A 6,288-nucleotide genomic window follows, 5' to 3' on the forward strand; every position below is an offset into this window, starting at 1 on the left:
TCACGACAACGGTTTCTCCACTGTGGCATTTTCAGGCGACTACTGGTTTACAGTTTGCTGTTGTTGTTGATTAAGCTGGCCTTATACCAGCACGGGCTCTTGCTCACAGAGCAGCCCGTAATTTTACAGTTTTGGATTTACAATCATTTTGTCTCGGCATGCGGATGGAAAAGTATAGACCTAAGCTGTGACTGGTCCAGGGATTAAAGGGGTGAACCACTTCTAGAGTCGAAAGCTTTAGGCATAACACAGAAAATATGAAATGGATATTCTACAGCAGCTACAGAACAGTACTCAACAGTTATGTATAAAAAGAAAATTTTTTTTATTTACAAAGTATGGTTGTACTGTACATCTCATACTTACAAAAATAAAAATATAAAATAAGACCAAAACTGAAAATATATTTTGCAGACATGAAACGCTAAATGCCGGCTGTGGTTCGTGACGGGAGAGTCGGTTTTCGGATGGCGATGCTCACTACTTCTGGGAGCCTTCGATGAGTTCTTGTAGGGATGGCTTCCTTTCATATATATCAAGGAAGTGCTGCTGATACGGCCCCTTGGTTTCTGTTGGCCAGCATTCGCCTCCGAAGGGTCGTAGTAGTGCGCCCGATGTAGATATTGCTGTGAGATTTACACATCTCCTCCGGGCATATGAATCTATACGCTACGTTCGTACACATCTCCCTCGGTCCCACGGGGGCGGTGCTGTTTTTCGTTTTCAGGGCTGCTACTAGATTAGGCTTGCTGTTTAGCCTGAGGTTAATTTTCTTGTAAGGGGCCTTAGGTCATGCAGGCGATGATATATGACAAGGTTCTCTCCTGCCATTCTCGTGGTCGGTTGGTAGAATTCTTCAATTTGATTTTTACTTGCAGTTCTGATGATACGATCTGCGTATCCATTGTTCGTGTATAACTGTCGAATTCTGTCCAGTTCATAGTTCACATCTCTCCGAGAAGCGCATTGGGTGAGGGCTCTTTTGACGTAAGCACTCGCTACCGAGTTTTTTGTAGGCGTCTGGACATTCTCCCAAGGGCAGTCAAGCCACGGCGCAGCGTTCGTTGTTTTTGCGACTGCCGTAGTTTGAAATTGCCCTTCCTGTTGTTTAAGTATAGGACGTCCAGAAAAGGTAAGGTCTTCTGCTGGCTGTGCTCTGTGTAGTGAAACAAATCACAGAGTTTCTTTATAAGGCATCCGCTAATTTCCCCGGCGTCGTCAGCTTCTTTTAACGCAACGAAGATATCGTCAATCTATCGCCCGTATAGATCTGCGGCTTTCGGTGTTCACGAAAGGTCCTCTCTCCGATGCACATTTTGCGAAAAGGACCCCCAGTGGAGATCCCACGGCCACTCCGTCCACTTGCCGACGTGCGTTCCCCTTCATGGGAGAGGAACGGGACTTCCGCAGTATGCATTGCCGAAAGGATAATGTCTTCAGATAGGGGAAGCGATTCTTTTTCTGACCTGGACACGCGGCCAAGGGTGATGTTGATCGCTCGTAAAGAGGCTTTCCACGTCGAGCGAGGCGATGTCATCATCAGGTCCTTTTGCGTGCAGAAGGGCGATGAATTCGACAGCCGATTTCAGTGCGTATACGCCCCAGGGGTGTAGGACACCATAAGATCATTTAGGACCTTATAGCTATTCTGTAGGTATAAATATATACGAACTGATTATATAGAAATTCATGGGTGAGACATAACAGAACATCTGCTAGTTGTTTGTACGTCTTTGTGATCAGAGAGTAACGAACAGATAGATTACTGCCGAGTCGTCGGGCGCCATACGATCGTTGAGGCTCGGCGCGGGTATTTCAAATGAGTGCCTTACATCGAAGACCCTTATTGGTTCCTTTCGATTATGAGAGACCAATCAGCTGAGGTCTATGACCTAAGCGAGTTCAGTTTGAAAAGTGAAACATCAGTAAGGGTTTAGCGGTCGACGGGCTATAAAAGCACGTCCGAAAGACAGTCATGGATCGTGTCGCATCCGAGTACTTTCCCACTATATTTGCATAATTGAGTAGCGTGATATTAGCGACAGGGCCCTGTGTAACTATTAAGGAAAATACACGTGTGTTAATTGTATCTTACGCGTTGTATTCGTACTGGTAGAACTTATAGAAGGCCGAAAATCAGGTCATATATATATATATATATATATATATATATATATATATATATATATATATAAATATATACTGTATATATATTTATATACTGTATATAGACAGATAGATAGATATAGGAGTATAACATCGACCATCAGGCCACAAAGAATCTTTAATATCGAGTTAACTGTTTACCTCCAGAAAAACTTTCCTCCAACGGGAATCATGTCTGACAAAATAATGTACTTGTCGGGACAGCGATTCGAATCTTCGCCCTCCAGGTCTCCAGAGGCCTCTCTCTCTCTCTCTCTCTCTCTCTCTCTCTCTCTCTCTCTCTCTCTCTCTGTGTTATTGTCATGAAATCCTTCTGACGCGTCGAGTGATACTCCGGCGGGCAGCGTCCAGTCTCCCTGGGGCAGGATATCCTGTCGAGACAAACACTGCTGCCCTTGGCGACTCTCGCTCTAGTCAACAGATTAGATAATTACGACAGCGGTTGCTGCTACAGTCGTCCTCTAACGGATGAAGAAGCCCCAGTGCAGGACATTTCCACGACATCATCTATTTATATACCCACGTAGAAGGTTCATCGGCCATGCTCTGAACTCTATGACTATCACAGGCAAAAGAGTGATGGAATCACATTATTATTATTGTTGAAGTAGTTTAACCAGACCACTGAGCTGACTTTCAGCTCTCATAGGGCTGGCCCGAAGGATTTGATTAAAATCCTATAGGTCCAGGCCTGAAGTCAAGTGCTAGGACCCAATAGATCATTCAGTACAATGATGAATGAATTAAAATGAAATTAAAAACTGCACATAGGCACATCCTCTCATAATGAAACACATACGTACAATAATTACATTTACTCAGACTTCCTTGCATGCATACTAAAACGGTATTTTAAAATTCAGAATATAAATTAAGCAAAATGTTAAAATTTTGCCCTTTTTTTTTAATTCAACGTGTGTTAAAAGGGTTTTCGTGCTTATTTTTTATTTTATTAATTAAATTACAGTTCTTCAAGAACATCAAAATTGGAACGACTGAAAATGTAAAGGATTCTGACAAAATTTCTTTCACTGATCTATTTCCAAAAGTTGACGTTCGTTGTTGGCCATACTTTGGACACTCACATAACACATGTCTGACTGTTTTTACTACTCTGCATTCTGAGCACTGGGGAGCCGGGCCATGTGGGCTGCTCATTAAGTGCCCATGTGTTAGACGAGTATATGGCCTATTCTGGGACGTTTTAAAATTACTTGTGCGTGTCTCTCTCTCTCTGATATGATGACCTCCATTTTTTAACATTAGGTTTTATTTGTTTCAATTTATTACTTTCAGGTGAAATCACAGAAGAGGCAGTCAAGCCTAGCCACAAGAGACAGATGTGGAGGTCAGGGAATACAAAGGAAAGGCTGTACTACCCAACCTGATATATTATGACGAAGGTGACAAGTAGAAGTAGGGTGGATGATCAACGCACCAGTTTGCAGCCCTCTAGCCTCAGTAGTTTTTAAGACCTGAGGACGGACAGGAAAAGTGCGGACGGACAGACAAAGCCATCTCAGTAGTTTTCTGCAGACACAATAATCTTCGTCTTAAAGCTTCAGTTTCCTTGAACCTACAGAGACCCAGAGAGTCAAATTCCCCTGAAGAGAATTATTATATGGTCTCTGATGAAAAACTTCTCTGACCCATTGAAACTGAACGAGAAGAACCAACTACAAAATAGATGAAAACCTAAAATTCTCTGAACCGTTTAGAACTGATTCCTTCGCCTTTTGAAAGGATTGCGCAGACCCTCAGAAGCAACGGTGGTGGAAGAGAAGTCCGAACAAGGCACCTTCTTATACACGCTCATAGGAGTCCAGCGTTCAGAGGCTGGACCCGGGGTGGAAAACGGCTGATCTGAACGTGGAGTTCAATGCTTTTAGACTATCACGATTACCCACGATAATCAAAATGTTAATATATGCACCCTGCATTTCAGAAGGAACAGGATAGCCAGAAGACGTTGTAAAATTGCAGACATTATCATTTCTTAGAAATTCACAGAGGTACAGCCGAGCTTTCCGGGATTACATAACTTTTCCCATCATTAGGGTCACTTATCTATATGACATAAAAAAATAAAGAGAAACAGTAAGAAAACTATACTGATTGAGTTTGAATCTCACGAAATTAGGAACGATATCACTCACTTTACACTCTGCATTTCAGAACTGGAAACATTTCCCCCCCTCTCCTCAAGCAAATGCTGGACATTGCACCTGAAATGGAGCAAACCTCCATTCAGCTAACACTGCCTCCATCCGGACCAACAACATCATCAAGTAAAGGCATCATCATCATTTCCTACCGTCTATCCGACAGGCAAGAAGTGAAAAGAGCTCGGGATATATATTAACCTCTCAGTTTCATAGGACGCTCACATGCACTTGTACCAGAGTGAAATCCTCTACCTAAATTGATACTCTAGTTTCTTTTCTTCGTTACTTGATTGGGAAAGTAGTCACTCACAGTGCTTTGCTGAACTTGATCTTTTTACTTGCCAGGAGTCATTTCAAGTTCCATTTTGCTCTTCACGGCAATGTCCCTGGGGTTTTACATCAAGCATTTTTTTTTTTTCAAGTTTACCATTTTACAATGAATAGGCCTACTTTCTCACTATGGTCTTGAAAATCACGTTTCCAATAGCCTGTAGGACTGCACAAGTTGGCTACAACAGGCAAAAAACACAAAATAATAATAATAATAATAATAATAATAATAATAATAATAATAATAATAATAATAATACTAATAATAATAATAATAATAATAATAATGAGAAAGAAAATATCAGTGACCTTTTAATTTATGCAGTCATTCAAAATTCAGAGACATTTGATATGTACAAAGTTTGACAGACCAACTAGACCGGAAACACGTCATTCACTTATGATTTAGGCCAGTGGTTCTCAACCTTTTTATTACCACGCCCCCTCTAAGAGCTGGTCTTTCCCTCCACTCCCCCCCCCCTTGCATCTATGAGTAAACTTCCCTCCCAGATTAGGAGGAAAATAAAAAAAAAAAAGAAAAATTGAGTTTCGAGGGACAGGGAGGGAGGTAAATATAATTTTACAAAATAATGGTAAGCCTAGCGAGTCTAACTAGAGTGGTAGACTATAGGAAACTAACGTTAAAAGGCGATACTTTTTCATTTTTTTTTATAAACTTCTGGATATTAGTTCCTCATTCTTGTTAAGAAAATAACGAATATAATTCTAGATTTTTAAAATTCTCCCTAGGCCTCGCGCCCCCCCTGGAAATTGCTGACGCCCCCCTAGAGGGGCGCGCCCCCCACGTTGAGAACCACTGATTTAGGCTATGTTCCTTTACAAAACCTGGCATTCAGTGACTTGCTCATTATTAATGAGGATACACTTATCGCTGAATGTACACGACTCAAATGGTCTTTACTGACAAAAAAAAAAAAATTGTTCTTATGAAAAGCTTAGAATTGAAAACTTCTCTTAACGCATGCAGGAATGCATTAGATACATTGACGCACTTTAAAACTTAATTTCTTATTCAGCTGTAAAATGATATGAAGCAGAATAAAAAAAAAAATTTATTTAAAGAAAATAACCGACCTGATATATCACAGACGTGAAACATGAAATCAATAGCCAGGTCTCAGGGAAAATATTATAACAGAAATACCAAAGATGGTTTCAAAGTGCCCATGAAGAAGAAGAAGAAGAAGAAGAAGAAGAAGAAGAAGAAGAAGAAGAAGAAGAAGAAGAAGAAGAAAAGAAGAAGAAGAAGAAGAAGAGAAAGCTTTCCAGAAACATTTTCCAGCCGCTGATGAGGCGTCAGCGATGCGAATCATCCCTCAAAAGGAGGTCAGTTGTGGGGACTATTTCCAACATAGTGAAAACTTTCAGCTTCACTGACGCAGAACGTTAGGCAGGTTCATTTTTATCAAATATACTTCAGTGACACATCACTTGACGTAATGGCACTTGTGTAATTCAATGACATTTCGTTACGGAGGTGAAATAATAGGTGAAAAGATGAAAGTCCCTCGGTCTACGAACAGGAGTGTCGAGAGGTCTCACAGACGGCGCACTCCGCTCACAGCCCAGTCCAGCACCCTCAGAAAGGCTTACATATTAACCAGGA

Source organism: Macrobrachium rosenbergii, chromosome 14 (assembly GCF_040412425.1).
Source record: "Macrobrachium rosenbergii isolate ZJJX-2024 chromosome 14, ASM4041242v1, whole genome shotgun sequence".
Classification (NCBI taxonomy): Eukaryota; Metazoa; Arthropoda; class Malacostraca; order Decapoda; family Palaemonidae; genus Macrobrachium; species Macrobrachium rosenbergii.